General features: G+C 52.6%; 1 protein-coding gene across 12 annotated transcripts in view; it reads left to right on the forward strand.

The window, feature by feature from the left end:
* Window positions 1-24,513, forward strand: part of RBM25 (RNA binding motif protein 25) — an 841,835-nt gene that overhangs the window by 673,828 nt on the left and 143,494 nt on the right. The window lies entirely within an intron of this gene.

The raw sequence follows: 24,513 nt of genomic DNA on the forward strand, positions 1-24,513 counted from the left end.
GACTGGCTGGTGGAATCGGACTGTGCCTCGACCCAAGTACATACCTGGCACTACACAGACTTTTGACTTATGAAACCGGTATCCACCTCATGCAGTTGGCAGTTGCATCTCTCTCAGGCGCGAACAGGGGCCTTACAAGTCTATATTCTTAGTTCTCTGCCACAAAGGTGGTCTTCCACTTTGTTCTTAATGTGAACAATGTTAGTGAGATTTTTGCACTACCCTCTGGTGAGGCCTGTGTAATCACCTGATCTGATGGTTGAGCAGTGTCACTGTCGGGTAAGAATTTGTAGAGTCCAACTAGTGTGGGACTTTACAAGACTTCTCTTGAGATAGGTAACCGAACCTTTAATATAGGCCTGTGCCACACAAGCTTGTAGTGACTGAGCAGCCAGGCTTATCTTGAGAGGGGTAATGTGAGCTGTAGTGTTGTACAATGAAATTAGTAAATACAGGTATCCAAATAAACTTAGGGTTATAATATAAATATATATTTATATATACACACAAAGGATAATTAGACATACTCTTAAGTCCCCTTTTCTCCATACTGTATGGGTGTCCCTTCCAAGGGATGGGAGACGGAACCTTTTTCACCAGAAAAATTCTTCCCCTTTAAATTTAGAGGCGCGCGCGGGGGTGCGGCCCAGGGAGCATGCAATGCCCTGACTCCGCCTTCCTTAGCCACACCTCAGTCCCCTTTTCTGCGTCGTCTGGAACGGGCCGAATTCACCAGCGCTCCTGGGTTTGGCTTCGGCCATGTAATTCCACGCGCGGGTACTTAGTCTTTTTTGTTTATTCTATCATTCATTTACTCGGTCCTCGGGCTTCACGATCCTCCCTGGCGCACGTCGACTTCTACAGGGTTCCACAGCTGTCCGTCCTGCAATGGGCTGTACCCGATTTCAGACCCCAACGCCCTCTGCCTACGCTGCCTTGGCCCAGACCATGGTTGGCAATCAGGTTCGGCGTGTGACTCGCTGTCCTCGAAGGCGCTGAAGAACAGACTAGCCAGGTGGAGGGAGCTCTTCCAGAGGATCTCAAGAACTTCATGAAGCATCGAACCAGGCCCAAGATAGGGCCGATATTCTACATCGCATCCCGCAAGGGAGACTCCTTCCCAGGTCCTCTCCCGCGCGGGAAGGACCGGTCAGGTCCTTCTACTGGCACGTGCACCGAGGCTGCTTCAGCTACCGGCCTTTGGGTCGAGGGAACCTCGGATCCTCCCGGGCGCAGTGATGAGGAACTTTAAGGTTCTTTTACCGGGTTTACACCCGAGGGGCTCCGCCCTTTTATCGGCACCATGGCCGAGGGTCTATGCTCTAATACCGGCAATACGTCCGAGCGGCCGCCTAAAGGCAGCTCTAACGACCCCCGGGTCGAGGGTGTCGCACCTACCTGGTCTAGGCCGAAGGTTCAGGGTAGGCCTCGTGATCCACACGCAAGAGTATTGAACGAGCCGGGCCCAGCGGGCTGAACACCACATTGCATGCACGTGGCAGGCAGCTTGACTAAATGGCCACCATGCCAGAAAGAGGAACCCGTCCAACACCATTCCAAGAATTCGGCAAAGGAGTGTCGAGGTGGGTCTGGCCTCAACCAGGTACGTGGCCTACAGTCTACCCCGTCAGTTGCGCAGGGCGGCTTTCCTTGGCGTCTATATGGACAGGGTATGCAGCGGCTCCAGCAGCCCCCCGCTACCCTGTCAGCACCTCCTGCCACCTCTTTGGCCAGTGAGGAGGTGCTCTTCGAAGTTCCTTGGTCACCTCAGCCGGGGGTTATCATCAAGGACGCCATCAGGGAAGTCATTCCCGCCATGCTAGCGGCACCACAGACTCCTCCATCGGGCCCCGTTGCAGCGGCCTCCTCCGGCTCCAGAGCTAGCTCCGCAACCTCTGCCACCTCCTCAGCCTCCGGTTGCGGTCTCTGTACCCCAGCCTCCGGCACCAACTACTCCTCCACAAGAGCCTCTAGATACGCAGGATATGGATACGCCATCTTCAGCCAGGGCCTACCACAAACGTCTTGCTCGTTTGGCGGAATACCTGGGCCCCCCCAACCCGAGGACAAACATGCGGCAGAGGGGGTTCTGGCTGAGGTCCTCACACATGCCCCTCTGCCAAATCGGGGATTCCAGTGCAAACTGATGTAGTCTCCCTGGCCAAGGAGGGCTGGCTCAAGCCCCACTCAACCCAGCCGGTCAATCGACGCCAAGTACAGGCAGATGGAGGGGGATACACTCTTGCTTTTGGCCCATCCTCCGCTTCACTCTTCAGCGATTGCTGCAGCATCACTATACTCCAAGCCTGTCGTCCTCGGCCTCTTCCTCTGTGGCGCTAGAAGATCTTGGAGGCATATGGCAAGAAACTCTATTGCAACGCCTCCTTACATCTACGTCAGGCCAACGCCATGCTGGCTGCCGCCAACCAAAGATTATTGTGGAAATTTGTGGACTTCCTCCCAGAACTCCCCACCCAGAGCCAATCACGCTTCACGGCGGGGCTAGCGGAAGCCAAGCTGATGGCGCTTGACCTCCATGGAATCCAGTGGCTCATATCGATACCCCCGGCCGTGCCATCTGTATGGCCATGGACATGAGAACAGCCTGGCTCCAGGCAACAAAATTCCACCAGGGTGTGCAGGATCGCATTCTAGATCTACTGTCGAGGGGGCGAGGGGGGGCACCTCTTCCACTCCTCTGTGGACGAGGGACTGGACAAAAAGAATAAACGTTCAAATGGCCAAGTCTATATCCATTCTTACAAAGACCATGCCTAAATCATACACCCATCTCAGCAGCGTTTGGAAAGGGGTAGTACATATGGAGGGTTCCGCAGCTTCCAGGAAAGCAGATCCAGGCAGCCGGACCGCTTGCCGTCTCAGAACCGGCGCAAGCAACAAAGGGGGCGGGGGCGAGTAAGGGCTTTTTCCAGTCCTCCTCCTCAGCGACAGCCTCTGAGTCTAAGAAAGCATGACAAGCCCCTTCGAGTCCACTTGTCTCCGGTGGGGGGCAGGCTTGCTCTCCGTGCACATTTCTGGCGCCAGAATTTCGGTGACCCCTGGATCCTCTCCATAGTATCCACAGGGTACCGCCTTCCTATCCCAGCCTCTCCTCCCTCCTCCCCTACGCTCCCACAGGTTGGGACAGCAACTCTTTTGGTGGAGATCCGGTCGCTCGTATCGAGCCAGGCAGTAGAGGAAGTCCCAGCCTCCCAGCTAGGCTTTGGCTTTTACTCCAGTATTTTTGCAATTCAGAAGAAACAGGTGGGCCCGAGAGCTGTGCCTGACCTTTCCACCATTAATCTCTCCTTACCCCTGCAAAAATTCAAGATGGTTACGCCAGCTTTTCTAGCGGAGACATTGGACAAGGGAGACTGTATGTACTCACTGGATCTGAAGGACGCGTACCTACACGTCCCGCTTTGGCAGCCCAATCGGTCTTTCTACGGTTCAGGATCATGAGCTCCAATTTTCAATAAAAGGTCCTTCCTTTTGGCCTCAATTCGGCCCCCAGGGTCTTTACGAGGCTCATAAATGCCGTGGCGGCCCTCCTCAGAGTGCAGGGTCTCCAATTCTACCCATACCTAGACTGGCTCGTCGGGGCCACTTCTCCAGAAGCGGTTCACCACTCTTCCCATGCCCTTTTGAACACTACACGATCTGGGCTTCTTGCTCAATCTCAGAAAGTCTCAGCTGCAGCCCACACAGACTCTGACTTTCCTGGGCCTCATCTGGAACACGTGCTCAGAGAGGGTCTTCCCGTCGGAAGATGAAATATTGGCCATCAAGAGGGCCACCGCCCACTTTCTCAGCAGAAAGGTGACCTTGGCATGGTGGTACTAACATCTCCTGGGTCTACTTGCAGCTGGCCTATTAGCCGTTACGCACACGAGACGCAGGATGAGGAGCATTCAGCTGCACTTCGCGTCCTCATGGAACCAGGAGAGGGGCTCTCAATCCGAGATCATCAATGTCCCTCCATCTCTCCACCCGGGCCTAACATGGTGGTCCAAGGACTGCAACCTACGGGCAGGCAAGCCCTTTCGGCCACCCTCCCGCCAGGCCACCATCACCACAGACTCCTCTCTCGGGGGCTGGGCAGCCACCCTGGACGGGCTCTCTTTCCACAGCACCTGGACTCGACAGGAGCAGGAATAACATCATTTGGGTGGATCTGAACGCCATCTGGCTAGCGCTCAGTGCATTCCTACCGCTTCTCAGGGGCAAGGTTGTCCTCATCCAGACGGACAACTCGACCAGCATGTACTACATCAACAAGCGGGGAGGGACCAGATCCCCTTTATCTGTGAAGACTGGCGATCCGCATGTGGGAGTGGGCCCTAGAAAACGACCTTTACCTCATGGCAGTCCACCTCCTGGGGAATCCAACCTGGAAGCGGACAGGTTCAGCAGGCTGGGAGTGGACAATTACGGGTGGCAGCTGAACAACCTTGTTCAAGAGATCTTCAACATGTGGGATCACCCCCAAGTGGATCTCTTTGCCGCCTGGCACAACAAGTGTCCCCAGTTCGCATCCTGGCAAGGTCATAGCCCCAGCTCTCTGGGCGACGCATTTCACCTCCAGTGGACGGCATGAAAGCATACTCCTTTCCGCCCACTCCCCTGATTGTTAGGCAGAAACCTGTGCAGTTCACTTAGGGACCACTGCAAAAAGTTTAAGACTACAGGTGTTAGCAATAAACCCAATTGGTAGCGGTCTGTACCACCCAGATTTACCTGGTAGCTGTGGCTGAGCAGTCAGACTTCTCTCAAGAAGAGTTAGGCAGTATATAAAGTATACACATTAGGTACAAAAATACAGTAGCACAAGCAAACACTGACCAGAGCTTTGGTATAAAAGTATATAATTATTTATTTAAAAACACACTTGTAAAAATACACTGGCACTAATATGTCAAGCAAGTTCAAACAGTCACTAGAAATATATACACCTCCCTAATTATTTGACAAGTCTATGTTAATACACCACTTATTTAGCAAAACCGAGGTGAACGCGTAATCATAGATGGCACTCCAATAATTTAAAAAGGGAGAGAAAGGGCAGAAATGGGAAAAACAGACAATACCAACACTTTTAAAAGAACCACAGCAAGTCAAGAAAGGCAGGGTCTACTGTAGAGCAAAAAGTTCATAGGACAGGCCCACTCTTTGAGAGAGCAAGGCGGAATGTGCCCAAGATCACAGTGGAAATGCACTCAATGTCTTTGCAGGAAAGTCAAAAAGAGGTTGGATCAAGTTAGAAAGTTAATGTTAACGGGTCCAAGGTCACCCCAGGATAGAGAGTCGAGGATTTACGGGACACCTTGAACAGTCCGTTGCAAGGGAGACCAGGCGGGACACAGTACCTGAAATGGTGAGAAAGCTCCAGCGGGGGCAGTTGTTCCTGGCAGCGGGTGCAAGTCGGTGGTTTGTCCAGGGGAAGAGAAGATCTCGACGTGGAGGAAAGCTGGAGGTTGTTGCACTGCCAGGGAAGAAACCAGCCGCAGAATTTCCCGGTTAAAAGGTACTCGCCGGGCAGCTCACCACTGGGCCATTCACACGAGTGCGACTTGATCTGCCGAGGCAACTCAGTCTAGGGTAACTATTCCCCCCCCCTCCCACACATCCTGTAGACCCAGACAGAGTGGCACCACTTTTGGAGGCTTCTGTGCAGAAGCCCGCCAAAAAGTGGACCAAAGGGCTCTACTTCGGTTGGAGTTACAGAGGCGGACACAAACGCCATTTTAAAACCGAGTCCTGGCAAAAAGACCCAACCAGGGAATAAATATTAAATAAATAACCCGGCGGTATCTTTAACATTGCACCAAAAAAGTGGTGCGTTTAAAATGAATGGGAAAATCCCATAAGAAATATTCTGATGGAATATTTTGCGTGGTAACCACTGCCACCAGCCAGAAACTCGACAAGGGGGGCCTGGACAGTGCCCCCTTGAAAAACAGACCCAGGGGCAATCGAATTACCCCTACAAGTACTTCCACAATAATGTTTTTTTACTGGTTCTGTTCACAATTTAAGACTAGTAAAGTCAATGGTGACTTTACATGCCCTGGGAGGCAGTAGTCAGTCCCAGGGTATGGAGTCTGTTTGGGGGTCACTATGACACCACTGTGTTACTGCACTGAGGGTGCTGTGTAACACACTTAACAAAAACACATGAAGCCCTATGAAGTAAAAGACCCCATAGCCCATAAAACACATTACAAAGTCAAAGGACATTCTCAAATCATGTCTAAGAGTGGGAGAAAAAGAGTCTCGCTCTTAGCAGGAGAAAAAAATTAAACCCCAAAAATCCAGCAAAGCTGCTGGGGGACTCACTAGGTTTGGGAAATTAGCCTTTACAGAGAATTCTCCCTAACACTGATCCACAGGGTAATTTTCTAAATCAAGAGTCTCACCAACTCCTCATTATTCTGATGGCTCCATGGTGGTCGGCCAAGCCATGGTTTTCGGAGCTTCTCAGCCTCTCGGAGGTGCCCCGATTCACCTCCCGACGGGTCCAGCACTTCATCTGGCGCAGCAGGGGGGCAGAGTCATCCACCCTGCCCCAGAGAAACTACCCGGGAACCTTACCCTCTCACAGGCCAATCTGGAGATGATACAGGGCGCCAGGAGCAAAGCCACCAGGGCCAATTACAAAAGCAAATGGACCAGATTTTGCCATTGGGCAGACTCAAAGGGTAACGACCCCTTGGCGTGCACTTTGGACGACATGCTCTCCGTTTCGGCACACCTTGCTCATTCAGTCTTGCATGTGGACAGCCGCCGCACATACCTGGCAGCCATTGGGGCTTAAAGGAACTCTGAGGAGGGCATTTTCTCCTCCTCCAACCTAATGGTCAAGAAACATCCGACGGGTCTCGCTAAGCTCTACACGCCAGTCAAGCGACTGCCCCCTGTGTGGGACCTTAACATAGTCTTGGGCATCCTGGCGCACAAACCATTCCAGCCAATGGCATCCGTGGACATTAGGCTGGTCACCATCAAGGCGGCCTTACTAGTCGGTCTTACCTCGGCTCGCAGTCGGCGAGATCCAGGCACTGGTCGCCTCTGAACCATGTAACGCCTTTCACAAAGTCAAGGTAGTCATGCGGATGCACCTGGCATTTCTGCCCAAGGTTCCGTCTGCGTTCCACTTGAACAAGGAAATGGTCCTTCCTATGTTTTTTCCCGATACCAAGGACGAAGCAGAGAGTGCTGCACTGCCGAGATGTCAGGCGTGCTATCAGGCCTTGAAGGCTTCCTTATCCTGCTGGATAGTCTCTGCCATCAAAGAAGCTTACGAGGGCCAGCCAAGCCACTTCTGGCCAACATGCATGCCCACGCAGTCGGGGCCAAGGCAACGGCCACCGCAATGTCCCTTGGCAAGTCATAGGCAGGGCGGCCACTTGGGCCTCTCCCTCGGCTTTCTGTAAGCATTACTGTTTGAATGCCGGCTCTAGATCTGATGCGGCCTTCGGACAGGCGGTTCTCAGGAACCTATTTGCTTAAGGAGGGTTTCCTCTTCACACTGGGGCCACATTCAGTTGTAATGGCCCATACAGTATGGAGGAAAGGGGACTATGGACTAAGAGTACGCTAGTCACTACGGTGAGTAACTTATATCTTTTAAAAAGAAGCAACTAATAGTAACATTAAATCAAAAGTTAAGATTCAGTACAACAAGACCAATAACGTAGGTGAGAACTTTTCTTATGCTAAACACGTTCCAGCACACACTGACGTCATTTGGGGTCCGTATTAGCACTTCTGCAGCACGTCAGGCCGGGAATCCTCGGTAAAAGGGAAAACAGTTTCACTTTCACTTACAAACTGTTTCGCCTCTAAACCAATCACTGAGCTCTGGGTTACACTGCTCCCAGCCAATGACTGCCCTCTCCCTAAGCCCCTCCTCTGACAGCCATCTTCAGATTTTTACAGCATGTTCAAGTGTTGGGAGTCCTCGTGTGTTGCTTTGTGAGATCTACGTTTTTCACATGTTTTCAGTAAAAGGTTTGATTTTTGTCAACAGAGCTTGTGTGCTCTTTCTCTACATCATCCGACAAGCGGGGATCCGTTTGTGAATTTCAACGCCCCTCAAGGGTAAGAATTGTTGAAGTTTCATGGAAGATTCCAGAAAGCCATCGGGCCTACTCCGCCCTGTGGACCAAAGTCGGAGGTGGAGAAGGGAAGCCCCCTTTTAAAGCTTTGCACCAGCTGCGGAATGTGTTTGTAGAGGACAAAAACCTCCAGTGCCTCTACTGTCCATCTGGATCACAGGAAAGCAGATTTGCGAAATCTGCCTCTGGTTCGCCAAATGAATTGTGAAGGATCGTCACAGTAGGCTGGTGGCGTGGCTCAGCGCCAAAGCCTCTGCCCCGTGTGGGAAGCAGGGGCATGCCTCACACAGGACCGGCTGGTGCGAGGAGCGAACTCCCTCCGGGAGGAGGTCGAGATACTTGGAAGACGCCTCGCTCACGGGGGTCCAAGAGAAGGCCAAACTGACACTGGTGCTGCTGGGTCTGCCGCGGATGCATGTCCCTACTCGGGCAAAAGGTGATCGCCATCAGTCGGTCTCTGCTGTGAGCCTACCAACGAAAGAGGCCTCTTCAAAGAGAAAGCCCCTAACCATCCAAACTGTCTGCGGATAAACTTCTGTATGGCGAAAATCCTGGAATAGAAGGCCACGCTTGGCTGGGACTTCTTCCACTGCCTGGCTCTCGACGAGTGACCGATATCCGCCAACAGAGTTGTTGTTCCAATCTGTTGGAGGGGGATGATGTAGGAGAGGAAGGTGCTGGTAGGCGGTAGACCGTGGAGACTATGGAGAGGATCCAGGTGTCAGAAAGGGGCGTGTCAGGCCTGCTTTCCCTCTGAGGCTGCTGCTGAGGAGTGGGATTGGAGAAATTCCTTGTCCCCCACACACCCTTTTGTTTCCTTCGGTGTTGACTCTGAGAACGGTCGGGTGGCCTGGACCTTTGTTCTTGGAAGACCCAGAAAACGCCAAACACCCACCCCTTGTCAGAACACTGCTGTTACTGGGTGTAGGCCTGGGGTTTGGTCTTTGTAAGAATCGATAGACTTCACGGTTTGCGAGCTATTCTTTTTATCTAATTCTTAATCTGTGGTGGAGTGGAAGAGGTCACTGGAAGGTCCAGTATTTGTTCCTGGACATTGATATTAAATTTAGTAGCCCGAAGCCGGGCCGTCCTTACGTCCGCGGCGATGCATGTGGGAACGGGCCGGATTCACCAGTGCTCCTGGGTTTGGCTTCGGCCATCTAATACCACATGTTCTTCCCCTGATGTTAGTCTTTTTCTTTTCAATAGGGACTTGGCCCTCCAACGCCATACTCCTCCCCGGCGCATGCCAATTTCAGCAGATGTCCAGCCTGCGAGGGGCTCTTCGCCACAACCAACCCCCATGCCTCTGCTGCCTTGGCCCCGACCACGGCTGGGAAGGTTGTTCCGCGTGCGACACATTGACTCCATGGGCACTGAACAGGCTAGCTAGGTGGAGGGAGCTCTTCCAGAAGTCTACTCCGGAGGACATAAAGGACTTCGTCAAACATCGCGCAAGGCCGATGGAAAGGCCTATATTCACCATCCACCCCGTAAGGGCTACTCCTTCCCAAGGAGGCACCCGACCGGGAGGAACCTGTTGGATTCTAGTACCGGACCACGTACCATGGCTAGTCCAGCTACCGGCCTCGCAGCCGAGGGGTCTCCGGATCCTTCCGGTGTCAGTGCTGAGGGACCGCAAGGTTCTTTTTCCAGGGTTATTCCCGAGGGGCAACGCCCTAGCACTGACATGTCCGAAGAAGGTGCGGGGGGCGCCTTCATGCAGCACTACTGGCAGCTCTGCCGAGGGCAATGAGCCTTCCAGGTCACAGCCTGCGGTGCAGGATAGGCCTTTTGTTCCAACACCAAGCGTTTTGGACGGGGCTGGTTTCAGCGAGCCAGGCACCACGACTTCAGCACGTGGCGCACAGCTCGACAAAATGGCCACCGCGCCAGGCAATATGGCTGCTCATCCGGTACCCCCTTTTGCGGAGCAGGTGGAGGAAAGGGTCACAAGGTGGGACTGGTGTCAACCAGGTGCATGGCCTACAGTTTAGCCATCAGCAGCGCAACACAGGGCAGGTTTCCCCTGCACCCCAGGCAGAGTGTGCCCTGGCCCCAGCTGCCCTTGGCCATTTCATCAATATTTGCCACATCTACAGCCTCTGAAGACTGGTTCTTCGAAAGGTTCCTAGGGCTGATGCAAACTCCCCAGAAGGGAGGCATCCTCCGCGATGCCATCAGGGACATGCTCCCTCAGGTCACCCCACCGGCACCCATAGTCATTCCTCTAATGGCTCCGGTGCCACAGGACCCAGGGCAGATGCTGCTGCCCCATCTTGCTCCTCCGATTCCGGCTTCCCTGCCTCCCACAGTACAGGCGGTTCCATACCAGCCTCTGCAGCAGCCACCAGCTCCGGTCTCCACTTCACAGCCCACGGCGCCCAGCACCCTTCACCAGCTGCAGTCCCCCCGAGCCTGGAGAACAGACGATGAGGACCCTGACATGCCATCGTCAGCCAGGGCCTTCTACGAACGCCTCAAAGGATTGGCAGAGTATTTGGGCCTTCCTCAGCCCGAGGTAAAGCAGCCCGAGGAGGGGGGGTCTTAGCAGAAGTCCTCCCTAAAACCCCCTACCAAAACGGGGATCACGATGCAGAAAGACGTAGTTGCCCTGGCCAGCCTGTCAATTGGCACTTCGACGCCAAGTACAGTAGATAGAGGGGGGGGGGGGAGACACGTTCTTGCTTACAGCGCATCCCCAACTGCTCTCTTCGGTGATGCCTGCGGCGTCACTCTATTCCAAGCCTCAGGCGTCCTCGGCCACCTCGTCCTCGACACTGCTAGGCAAGTAGGAGAAAATCTTGGAGGCATAAGGGAAGACTCTGTACTCCAATGCCTCCTTGCACCTGCGGCAGGCCAACGGAGATGCCATGTTGATAGCCGCTAACCAAAGGCTCTGGTGGGAAATTGTGGAATTCCTCCCAGAACCTGCGGCACAGAGCCAAGCGCGCTTCAAGGCGGGACTAGGAGAATCCAGGGTGGTAGTGCAGGACATTGAGTCCACCGTGGCCCACATCGATACCTCTGCCCTGGTCATCTGCATTGCCACGGACATGAAGACGACGGCCTGGCTCTGGACTATTAAGTTTAATCCCGATGTCCAGGAACGCATATTGGACCTGCCCTTCGAGGGCAGTGACCTCTTCCAGTCCACCACGGATGAGGAATTGGATAAAAGAACAGCTTGCAAAACGCAAAGTCTTCATCTATTCTTACAAAGCCCAAGACCTACACCCAGTCACAGCACTGCTCTGACAAGGGGCATGCGTTTGGCGGGTTCTGAGGCTTCCAAGAACAGCGGTCCAGACAACCGGGCCGTTCTCAGTCCGCATCGGAGGAAGCAACAAATGGGGCGGGTGGGGTGTTAGGGAGAATTCTCCTTCTAGGGCTAATTTCCCTCACCTAGTGAGTCCCCCAGCAGCTTTGCTGGATTTCTGGAGTTTTTTTTTACCACCTGGTAAGTGTACATCTTTTTTTCCACTCTTACATGTGTTTTGGCCTATGTGTTGTCACTCATTGTGTGATCTTGGGCACTGGAGCACACAACTCCAAGTGCCGCTGTTCTTATATGGGGTAGACAGCATCTTTAGTGTAGTAACCCAGGGTTGTCTTTTAGACTTCCCTCTGACTCCATTTCGCTGGGGCTGACTACTGTCCCCCAGAGAAAGGTAAAGTTGGCATTTACTTTACATAGTCACTTTTACCACAGACCCAGTACAGCCCATCTTACATGGAGTACTGGAAAGGGCTAATCTGTACCCCTTTTCTGTCTGTACCTCCCTGAGCATTGTTTTGCTCTTTTAACATTTAGACTTGGCTGGTGGCAGTGGTATCTACCCAAACTTTTCTACCACGATTATATTAGATAAACTTGGTACTGTTCTTGGCTATTATATTAGCCTCGAACATAAACCTGCTTGACCAAATCGTCTTTCTTTTGGCTCCGTTTGGGTTTATTCACCATTTCTTTTTGTTAAAATTCTTCTTGTGTTTTACTTTGCGCGGCAAACTAAGTTCGCCTTCTTTGTTCACCGTCTTCTGCAGAGAAGCCCTCAAGGCGCCTGGGTCTCTAGGTGGGCTGAATGTAAGGGAGGGGTGTAGTCACCCCCTGCACAGGGTATCCTAGGAAACCCAAGTCGCACGTTGCCATGATTGGCTGAGGTGGTTGTCCCGGCTGGACAACCCCCCTGCTGCGTGATTGACAGCCAGGCTGTGTGAATGGGAGTTTTGCCCATAAAAGGCAGGTCTCTTGGGCTAGAAGTCAGTCGCCTCTGGAACTACAAGGAACCGAAGAGAAGCAGAGAGAACGACGGCTTCTGCAACTACCCCATCCCAGTCAAGGCCTGCTGCAGTCCTGAGCCATCTACCCTTCGACTAAGAGAAGATCCCGTCCGGAGTCTTCTTCCCCTGAGCCTGGTGGGGATAACCAGCTCATCTTCAGCCGGAGATCTCCGCCGTGGTCGAAATCGCTGCACACTGCTGTAGTGGTCCGGATAGCCACCTGCTGAGCCTCTCCTGTTTTTAAGGAGCACACCTTTTCGTTGTCGCTGCTGCTTGCTTCATCCCTGTGTGGTGCAGACCCCCTTCAGACGTCCTCCTTCACAGCGAAGCTCCAGGAATAGTGGGTCTGCGGGAAACCAACAGGAACAACTTCCAGGGCTCCAGCTGCATCGTGGAAACAAGGTACTGTGTTCGACTCAAACTGGGTGAACCCCTTTTTCTTCATCGCCAAGGCTCGTCCTTGTCTTCCCTCCTTCTTATAACTTTTGCTTACGAACATTGACAATATTCAAGTACTCTTGGGCTATACGGAATCGTGAACCGTCTAACGATGTGATCTTCGGCACAGGTCTCCTGTGTCCTCTAAGTGTTTCTCGATACTGTTTGCCTAACCTAAATATTGCATGTGATTTTTGCCTCAAACTCCCTCTGGGTATCTCAGTTGCTATGTGTGTTTTTGCCCCAGTAGCATTTCATGCCACGAATACTTGTTTATTTAGTAGACCGAACTGTCAACGTGATCGCCACCGTATCCGCGGTATCGGGTTTTGTTCATTACTTTTATTTTTTTATTATTGAGTTAGCTGTTATAAACAACTTTTCAATATACAACATTAAATACTTTAAAAAGATAAATACACAATTCATTTGGTTACATTCATTGATAATGTATATACTCAAGCAGCCTAATTGTCATGACGATATAAAAGACCAAAAGACCAAGGCCAAGCCCAAAGCATACAACAACAAACTTCTGGCGAATTATGCTTAAGCATTGAGCTCTGAATCCACTACAATCAGATGATTCAACAAGAACTAAGTTTCACCAATAAATCATTACTCATGTATCATGTATCATATATAGGCTGCCTGAGAGTATAAGTTTCCTCATTTATCAATGTCCCAATTCATCGCAGATAGAAAATTGAATAGAGCTATCTGAACAGAGTGATTGTTAAAGCACAATAAAAACGACCATAGCATTTCAGGGTCGATAGTTGCTAAGATGCTCATCACTTTTGAGAAGCACCGTGATCTAAGGGTTACCAATTGGACACAATGACAAACTAGATGCTCAAGAGACTCAGTTGTGGTTGCATCCTTACAGAATCTACATATTGTAAGCATTTGCGGTCTCAAATTGCGTCTTGCTAGAACTTCGTAGGTCGGCCATAAATCAAAACGGGCTCTTAGAAGGCCTCCTCGGAATAATGCTGATGACGATTGCAAGAGATAAGACTCGGGGCTTTTGACTGGTTTGGGCCAGAATCGAAAGCGGCATGGTTGACGATACCTTTGGCATTTTTCGAGGGTCTTAAGCCAATCAAGTTGGAATATGAGGTTTCTAGACTTCTCTGGATTCGCAGTCAATAGATCAATTGAAACGTTTGCATCCGCTAGGGCTGCTAAACAAAAGTCAATCCATTGTTTTACAAAATGCTTGTCAGTTGTTAACATATAATCAGCAATTATCGAGAGGATGGATATTTTGGAAGGAGCCAAAACACATTTGCGCAGGAGCATACAGCAACGCCACGTATAAACCACCTGCATTGAAATAAGGCCAAGTTCATAACGCAACCAACAGCCTGGGACACAATTAGGTAGAGCAAGCACACCCCGCCAAAATTTACTTTCGCATCTATCTAGAATCAGAGTCAGGTTTTTACAATTCAAAAGAGTTTCAGTGCCATATAAAATACAGGGGATCGCTTTCATGGTCCAAAAGGTGATGGCCGGTTTGATAGTAAATTTACCAAATTTATGTAATATAATTTTTGTTTGAGAGATGGCTGTGCGCAGCTTAACCTCAAGGTGCTCAACCTGTCTACATGGTGTTATGGACCCATCAAAATCAATGCCTAAATAAGTATAGTTTGAAACAGTCATTGGGGGAATATTATTTATTACCCACTTTAACTTATATTTATGAAGGCGATTTGCTTGATAAACTACAATCTGTGTTTTTTTGGTGTTGACAATGAGTTGATTCTCCTGTAGATACTTACTAAAGGTATCGATCAAGCTCTGGAGGCCCTTCGGAGTTTTTGAAATAAGAACTATGTCGTCAGCATAGTTCAAATTTGTTATTTTTTTACCATTTAGCATGGGGGCATCAGAGGATATTTGCGAAAATGTATTGCTTAAATCATGGATAAAGTAATTAAAAATTGCAGCAGCTAGTAGACAACCTTGTTTCAAACCTCTAGCTGTCTTGATCGGTGCTGACAGCAAGCCCTCTAAAGTGAGTCTAACTCGAATCGAGGTTGCACCATGAAATGCATGGATGATATCGAGAAGAGCTGGTGGGCAACTATCACGTACAAGCTTTGCCATGAGTAGTGGGCGAGAAACAGAATCAAAAGCCGTATGTAGATCAACGAACGCGAAGTAAACTGATTGTTTCTGTGATTGGCTAAGTGCTTTAATTGCATGGAGGGTTAGTAAATTAATACCAGTCCCCATTCCTGCAACAAACCCCGTTTGATGCCAGTCACGCTTAGCATTACATTCTGTCCATTGATTAAATTCCCTCAATACTAGCTTTGCGAAGAGTTTGCCTGGGGCATCTAACAGGGCAATAGGGCGATAATTTCTGGGGTCAGCACCCGGTTCTTTCAAACACAGGGTCCTTACCTTGAGACTTCCTGTACAAAGTGAATTGGTTAATTGTAGTATATTTAACGTGTGGTTTTGTTTAAAGTTTAATAGGTGTTGTGTTTATAACTGATGGTTTAAAAATAAATGTACTTATATTTTTTTACCAGAAACCTTGAGTCAGTGTTTACTTGAGTCACAGTAATTGTGGTCCCTTTGCTTAATCTCTGCTACTGCTCATATACTCTTAAGATGAGCCTGGCTGGTCTGCTACTGCTACCACTATAACTTAGTAGCACAGGCTTGTACCAAAAGTAAAACTTGTATTGCCACCTGTAGTCCTAATCGGGTGTAGTGGTCCCTAAGGGCACTGCACAGGATTCTGCCTAACATGGGTTTTTTCCAATCCCCCTCCTACTTGTCTTCGGCGGGGGCAGGCTTCCCTTTCACGTGCAATTTCCGCGCCTTACTGCGCTTCAGGATCATGGGCCGTCATTTCCAATACAGTGTGCTACCCTTTGGCCTCAACTTGGCGCTGAGGGTATTTACCAGGTTAATGAGTGCAGTGGCACCCCGGCTCGGGGCCATCACCTCTACCCATACCTGGACGAATGGCTCGTCGGGCCACCTCTCCAGAAGCGGTCCACTATAACGCCTCTGCACTGATGAACACGCTCCATGACCTGGAGTTCACCATCAATTTTCAAGAAGTCTCAGCTGCAGCCCACGCAGACCTTGACCTTCCTGGGCCTCATCTGGGACACGAGCTCCGTCAGTCTTTCCCTTGGAGGACAAGATTGCGGCCATCAACAGAGCTGCAGCTCACTTCCTCTCGAGGCCAGTCGCCTCAGCCTGGTGGTACCAACACCTACTGGGTCTCATGGCAGCAGGCCTGTTGGCCGTACCCCACACGAGGCTCAGGATGAGGAGATTAAAGCTGCACTTGGCAGCATCATGGAATCGGGAGAGGGGCTCCCAAGAGGAGACGGTCAACATTCCTTCCCCTCGAATCTGACAATCAGTGGTGGTCCGCAGACTTCAACATGCGGCAGGGCATGCACTTCCAGCAGCCGTCCCCTCAGGTCAGTTACTACGGACTCTTCGCTAGAGGGCTTGGGAGCCACCCTGGACAACCAGTGTCCACGGGGTCTGGACTCGACAGGAGCAGGAGTCCCACATCAAGTGGCTAGAATTGAAGGCCATCTGGCTGGCTCTCAAGGCCTTTCTCCCTCATGCAGGGCAAGACGGTCCTTATCCAGATAGCCAACTCCACCAGCATGTACTATGTCAACACGCAGGGGGGGGGGGCAGATTCCCTCCGCCGTGCAACCTAGCAGTCAGCATATGGGAATGGGCTCTGGAGAAGAACATCTACCTCACTGTCCTCCTCCTGAAGCGGACAGGCTCAGCAGACTGTGGGAGGACAATTAAGAGTGGCAAATGAATGACCTGTTGCTGAAGGACATCTTCCTCAGGTGAGGGTTCCCTCAGGTGGATCTTTTTGCCTCTCGGGACAACAAGATATGTCAGCGATTCGCCTCCTGGCAGGGGCAGGGCTCCGACTCCCTGGGTGACGCATTCCAGATACAATGGAATGACCTAATTTGTCGGACCACTGGATCCTCTGTAGTCTCCACGAGTTACCTACCGCCTATGTGACCTTCCTCTTTCCCTCCTCCCATCCTCTCGCACAGATTGGTACGGCAATGCTGCTGGCAGATGTTAGGCAAGATTGTATGCAGTACCCTTTGGGTGCACTACAACAACCCTGACCTCCTGGCAATAGGAACCCAACGTTTGGTAGAAGTCTGTACTACACAGGTTGGTAACGTGATTGACAAGCCAGGCTTTCTTAAGAGGGATCAATGTGAGCTGTAGGGAAGTTAGACAGAGATTCACAGTGACAAGTATTCAAATAAACTCTTATATGCAAGGTTTCTTGAATAAACAATTATTAATTTATCAGAGTAAGCCTTCTTCAGAAGGGAGCAATATATCAGTAAAACTCAAATATATTTAACAAAATACATACTCAATATCTCTAAATCAGTGAGTACCCTTTTGGCATGGCCTACAGACGCAACCTACACCCTCATGCGATTTCAATAGCTAGGGTGCTGGGGACATTAAAACATCACTGTTTTATTAGAATCGTAAGTCAAAGGAAAAGGTTATTAGAACATACAAGAGACCACAAATATTCTTAAGCAGGCAAATACTTTCAGATCCCCCATTCAGAGTCATTCAGTGGTACAGGCTAAGCCAAAGTCAATGGCAAATGTCTCTGAGCTGAAGCACTTGGTTGCAGGTAAGTAAGAAAAGTCTTTGCACATTGTTTTAGAAGTCTTTGAAGAAAAAGTAGTATCAATGTAGGGCCACACGCTTTTAGACTTGAGTAGTAGATGCAAGCAACTGTACAATAAGAGGTAAGTTATCTCCTACTTTTGCAGTACCTTTTGTATTGTAGACAAAGTGCAGCAGGTGACTTCGGTTCCTGAGCAGCTCTGCAGATCTCACTGTTCCCGGCCCTTAGTCGTGCAGACAAGAGGGAGGACTTCTCGGGACTCCTGCACTGCAATGGGACGGTCACCGCTTGCAACCGGCAATCTTCAAACAAGTGGCTGTTCAGCGTTTCAGCTCCTCGGGTCTACTGCAAATAGCAACACTGCAGTTTCTGGCTGTCGAGGTGGATTCTCCTTGCTTCTGGGGTCCTGCACTCTGAGTTGGCTCGGGCTCGGTCAGTCCTGCTTCCTGGGAGTCCGGAGGATCTTCATGGAGCCCTTGGCCAGCTTAAAAGCAACGCACACAATTTGGTGTTCCTCTCCATGGCTATTCGGTTTCCAGCAGCAACTCTGTGGGAAGTCAACCAGCTACGAGAGAATGTCCAGATGGCTTACTTTGGAGTTGATTGGTCCCACCAACTCAAGGGGAGAAGTTGTCCTTGCAGGGGCTTCTGCCAATACAGATTTGGAGTTTCAGCATAGCAGCAGGGCTTCACCGGGCAAACCAACCATCCAGGAGTTGCAGCAGGCGTCCTCTTCAAGGTCGTCTTCGATTCCTTTGTCCAGTGGTCAACTCTGCCTTCCAAGCCAAAAGCCTCGCCTTTTAGTCAGTTCTCTCCCATTCATTCCAGCCTACCTATCAGTCACCCAACAGGGTGGCTGTCCTTGCTGGACAGTCAGCCTGCCTATCACTACAGAGTGCATTCGGGTCTCCTCCGAGACTAAGCACAGGGAGTATGGGGCACCGCCCTCACTTCCTGTCCACCTCAGACACCCTGAAGCCAGAGGCGGGCTTCACTCGTGAATCCTGCCAAAGGCAAAGTGAACAAAAGGACCAAACATGGTTTGGCACGCAGAGTAAATATCAAGAAGGACCTTTCCACAAAGAAATGGCTAAAAAAAGATGACCAGGGCCATTTTGACAAAAATGGCACCCTTGGGTGCTTTACTGCCGCTGTGAACGCAGCCTGCAGTAAATGCACACCATGGTAGTTAAAAGTAAACCACTGCCACCAGCAATTCAGTGAGGAAAGGGTAACATAAAAAAATGTTACATGAGAAGCTGGAGAAAGGGATACTAGGTAACCCCTCCAGCGCCCTATTGTAAGATAGTGTGTGCTGGTCTAGAAAGTTACAATGTACGTAAAGTCAATTTCACTTTACTGTTCTGGGAAACAGTAGTGTATCCCAACAAAGGTATTTAAACCTTTGGGAAATCTGGAAGCATGGGGTCTGGCATGGATTCACATGCTCATGAATATTCCCCGTCGTCAGGATGGGAATCCTCGGTAAAGAAAAATCAGTATCAGTTTCGTTTCTGATCTGTCTTTCGTAGTAGTAACCAATCACGGATCTCTGCGTCATACTGACCACAGCCAATGACTGCCATCTCCCTAAGCCCCACCTCTGGCAGCCATCTTCAGATTTTTACCGCACGTTCAAGTGTTGGGATCCTCGTGCTATTGCTCTCGAGCTTTAGTGCTTTTTTCGCGTTTTTTCCTAGGAAGATTTTCTCTTTTTCGGTTAAAAGAGCCTCAAGCTCCACCGTTTCTTTATCCGATCAACGGGGACCCGTGTCGGATTCTTCTATGCCCCTCAAGGGTGAAGACTTCGTCGAGCCACGCTTTTGGAGGACTCCAGAAGTTTCTCAGGCCCATCTCGATCATGGCCCAGGAGAAGGGAAGCTTGACGCCCGGAAAGCTGTTCAGGGTCTGCCCTGGATGCCAGCTTCAGAATGTCTTTAAGGAGGATCAACACTCCCTCTGCCTCTACTGCCTGCATGAGGACAAGACGCACATGGAGAAGGACTGTGCGTTTTGCGGCAATATGTCGGAGCGGACCATGAAGGACCGCCATCTGCGTCTCGCCAACTGGCTGGAAGGGAAGAGCCCATCAGACGAGAAGAAGAAGAAGTCCGAGCGGTCTTCTAAGACCTTTGAGGGCGCCCCGGCGACGGGGGTCCAACAGAAGGCCAAGCACCGCGAGTCCGCTGGCGCCGGGAGCGCCGAACGTTCGGGCTCTACGGGCGCCAGGCAGGGCGCATCCTCCCCGACGCCATCAACCACGAGCCAACGCTCTGGCTGTGGTAAGAGGAAGGCCGAGCACCTGGCGAAGCTCCTGGAGAGACCCCAGTCGAGCTCCAAGGCCCCATCGGAGGGGGAGCGAGGCGGTGACCCTCCCCCAAGGAGAAGGCGGTGAGCGCACCTAAGGTGGTGAAAGCCTTAATCCATCCGGCCAAGGCCTCTATCGAGACAGTCGCGGCAGCCCTGGCTCAGCCTGTGGAGGCTACACCAGTGGTGGCGACCTCGGGGCCCAGGGTCTACCTGCCACCGCGAAGGGAGTACTCTTTCATGCCCATCGACAGGACCCCCGTGAAACCTCCGACGGAGAAGAAAAGGGGGGGGGCAGGACGTCGTCGTGGATTCGGCCTCAACCTCTGAGGAGGAGCTGATCGAAGTCTTAAGCCACGGCGTTGGCGTGGAAGAAAACCAGCCCGTCGGGAGGGACCCCGACGGAGACGAGAACGTCGAGGGTGCCGACGGGGCTCCTGACCGCCCGTCGGACTCCCCTCAACCAGTGCCGCAAGACAACTCGGCGGCCATTTTGTTGGCTATACAGTCCTTATGCTCGGAGATGAGGACGAGATTGCTGTTGCCACCAACGGAGGAACCTCTCACGACGGGGGACCCGGAGCCAGGCCCTTCTGGGAGCCCTCCTCCTAAGAGAAGGATTCATCCTCCACCTCCTTTTCAAACATCGCGCCATGCTCAGCCCTCCTCCCCTTCCACGACCCGTGGGGATGATACGGGGACTGACACGACCGCAACGGGCACAGCCGACGAGGTTTACGACGAGGATCTCCCGTCGTCACCTCCTCCCCGGGCTTCCCCGCCCGACGAGATTGGATCTTTTCATGCCATGAGCGCCAGGGCATCCAAGCTTTTCCAGCTCTGCCCGGAAGAGAAGGAAGGTTTCCTTTATCAACGGCGCGAGACCAAGAGGAAGACAGTCCTCGCTGTACCTCTACTGGACGATATCTGGGATGAGGGTCTCGCCCTCCTCAAGAACCCATCCACAACGCCTGCGAGAAGGGATCGGTACGAGAAGTACCGGGTCCCGGACGCGGCCCCCTAGTGCCTTCGGGCACAGCCGACCCCGGACTCGGTCGTCTCCGCGGCGGCCAGGAAGAAAGCGGGGGGCCTCGGCCTCTACATCAACCTCCCCGCCGGACGGCGAGGGAAAGAAGTTGGACACGATGGGACGCAGAGTCATCTCATCGGCAGCGACGACAATTAAGGCTGCTAACGCCTTGGCTATCGTAGCCCGCTACGACAGCGAGTTGTGGTACAAAATCGCCCCCCTGCTGGATTTCCTACCAGACGACAAGAGGGCGGAGGCCCTAGAGATCTTGCAGGAAGGAGAAGTGGCGTCGCACCACGCCATTACGATAGCGATGGACATCGCTGACACTGGATTTCGCCAGTTGGGCAACGACGTGTGCCTTAGACGGCGTGGATGGCTCAAGGCAACTGACTTCCGTCAGGACGTGCAGACCAGAGTCTTGGACATGCCGTTCGACGGGAGCAACCTGTTTGGGAAAACAGTGGACGATTCCCTACAAGCCATCAAGACGGACACGGAGACTGCCCGGGCTCTTGGTGTCCTCCAGCAACGACGGCCGCTTTTTCGGAGCGGCGGAGGCAAGCAGGGTGCCTCCAAAGGTTCCGGCGGCGGAGTTTCCACCTATCGTCAAGCGGCCCGTTCGTCGTCACAGGAAGCCTACAGGGGACGAGGCAAGTCGGGCAGACCCCGCCGTCGTCGCCAAGGAGGACAAGGCGGCAAAGCGTCGTCGAAGCTGGACTGAACCGGCCGTGGGTCGGGCCCCCACCGAAGCACCCCGGTGGGAGGCCGGCTGGCGAGCTTCGTCAGCGTGTGGGAGTCCATCTCCAGTGACCGTTGGGTGCTGGACGCCCTGGCCCAGGGTCACGCGCTCGAGTTTCTAAAGTGCCCGCGCGTCGTCCCCCCCCCCCCCCCGTGGCCAGGAAGGAACATCACGTCCCTCAACTTCTCTTGGAGGTAAAGGCGATGCTCAAGAAAGGCGCCATCGAGCTCGTCCCAAAGAGGCTTCGGGGCTCCGGAGTTTACACAAGATACTTCCTCGTGAAGAAGACGGGAGGATGGCGTCCCATCCGGGACCTACGACGACTGAACAAATTCATCAAGGCACAGAAGTTCCGGATGGTCACCCTCCAGCACGTCCTGGGTCAACTGGAGGAGGGCGATTTCCTGTTGTCGCTGGATTTGGAGGATGCCTACTTCCATATCCCCATCCTAAAGGGACACCGAAAGTTTCTCAGATTTGTGGTCCAAGGCGTCCCTACCAGATCAGAGCCCTTCCCTTCGGATTGAGGTCGGCACCCAGGGTGTTCACCAAGAGCCTCGCACCGGTGGCGGCGCGGCTGCGCCTGGAGGGGGTCCACGTCTACCCCTACCTGGACGACTGGCTCATCCGAGCAAAGACAAAGGAGCTCGCCGCGGAGCACATGGCGAGGACCGTCCAACTACTCACGGACCTGGGATTCTCCATAAACTACGCCAAGTCCCACCTGGTGCCCGCTCAAGACTCACTGTTTCTGGGAGCGATGCTCGACACAGTGGCGCTTCTGGCCTCTCCGTCGGAGGAAAGGACGAGGGCCATCTTGGGCAAGGTGCAGCGGATGCTGGTTGCGGACGCGGCTAGGGTGAGGTCCATCAAGTCCCTCCTCGGAATGATGTCTTCTTGCATTTATCTCATCCGCCTGTACAGGCTTCAGATGCGCCCGTTACAGGAGTTCCTGGACACTCGCTGGATTCAGACGACTGGCAGCTTCGAGGACAGGATCACACTCGACGAGAGCTTCCGACGAGCGATCCGGTGGTGGGGCACCCGCACGCATCTGACGGCGGGCATGGACTTCCAGACCCCGGACCACCAGAAGACAGTGACCACGGATGCCTCCCTGGAAGGGGGGAGCGCACACCGAAAATCTGCACACGAGGGGCCTTTGGCTGCCGACGGAGAAGTCCCTCCATATCAACGTCCTGGAACTCCGTGCAGTGTTTTGGGCCCTCGGGTCTTTTCTTCCGTCCCTCAAGGGCAAGGTGGTGAGGATCTTCACCGACAACACCACCACCATGTTCTACATCAGGAAGCAGGGCGGTACCAGATCCCCAGCCCTGTCCAAGGAGGCTCAGGATCTGTGGCATTGGGCCGTCGCCCAAGGGATGTTTCTGGTGCCGTTTCATCTGGCAGGGATAAAAAACACAATCGCCGACTCGCTCAGCAGGGAGCTGCGCTCGTGCCATGAGTGGGAACTGCGACAGGATTTAGTGGACCGCCTCTTCCGACGGTGGGGCACTCTCCAGATCGATCTGTTCGCGACGGCGACAAACTCCAAGTGCCGGAGGTTCGCCAGCAGGTTTCCCCAGCCGAGGAGCATGGGCGATGCTTTCTCGTTCCACTGGGAGGGCCTGTTCCTATATGCGTTCCCTCCATTGCCGCTGCTTATCCGGCTCATCAACCAGCTCAAGAGGTCACTGTGCAGGATGATCCTCGTCGCACCTGCGTGGCCGAGGCAGATATGGTTCACGGACCTTCTGGACTTGTCAGCGTCCCCGCCAATCAAGCTGCCAGTGGACGCGGATCTTCTCTCCAGGGAAGGAGGCGCCATCCTCCACCATGACCCGAAGTCGCTGAACTTGCAGGCCTGGCTTGTGCAGCGTTAGAGTTTGGAGGTTACGACATACCGGCCGACTGCAGAGAGGTTCTTGCAAAGGCCAGGGCGTCCTCAACTCTTAAATGCTACGGACACAAATGGAAGAGGTTCTCTGTCTGGTGCCACGCACAGAAGATTAACCCTCTACGGATTACGGCTCCTCAAGTACTGCCGTACCTGCTGACGCTGGCCAAGGCTGGGCTGGCGCACGCTTCATCAAGATTCATCTTGCTGCGATCTCCCGATATGCCAGAACCACGGGACGGACGTCTTTGTGGTCTCATTGTCTGGTGAAAGAATTCATGAAGGGACTGTTCAGATCGTTCCCGCCGGTGAAGGCTCCGGCTCCGGCCCCGGCGTGGGAGCTCAACGTGGTGCTGACCAAGCTCATGGGACCTCCGTTCGAGTCTCTGCACTCAGCTCCGTTGAAGTTCTTGTCGTGGAAAAAAGCGTTTCTTGTGGCCATCACCTCAGCACGACGGGTGGGAGCGATCCAGGCCCTTTCCTGCAAGCCCCCGTACTTGACTTTTCACGACACAAGCGTAGTGCTCAGGACGCACCCCCCCTTCATGCCCAAGGTGCCGTCGGACTTCCACGTCAACGAACCCTTGGTGTTACCTGTTTTCTTCCCGACGCCTTCGTCGCCGGCTGAAAGGACTTTGCACTCGCTGGATGTGGCTAGAGCGCTGAAGTTCTACGTGGACCGCACGAAGAGTTTTCGGAAGACGTCACAACTTTTTGTGAACTTTGGACCTGTCAATCAGGGGAAGGCCCTCTCGAAGGCTTCCATTTCCAGATGGCTCTCCGGCTGTATCATGTACTGTCATCGGTTGGCAAACCGACCGCTGCCTGGCCGTCCGAGAGCCCATTCCACCAGAGCGATCGCAGCTACCACGGCGTTCCTATCTGGTGTGCCCTTGCTGGACATCTGCAGGGCTGCTACGTGGAGGTCGACGCACACCTTCACGAAATTCTACTGCGTCGATCGGGATTCCAGGGAGGAGTCCAGGGTCGGCCAAGCAGTGCTGCGCAACCTGT

Source organism: Ambystoma mexicanum, chromosome 14 (assembly GCF_040938575.1).
Source record: "Ambystoma mexicanum isolate Mex_15411 chromosome 14, UKY_AmexF1_1, whole genome shotgun sequence".
In the NCBI taxonomy this organism is placed as follows: Eukaryota; Metazoa; Chordata; class Amphibia; order Caudata; family Ambystomatidae; genus Ambystoma; species Ambystoma mexicanum.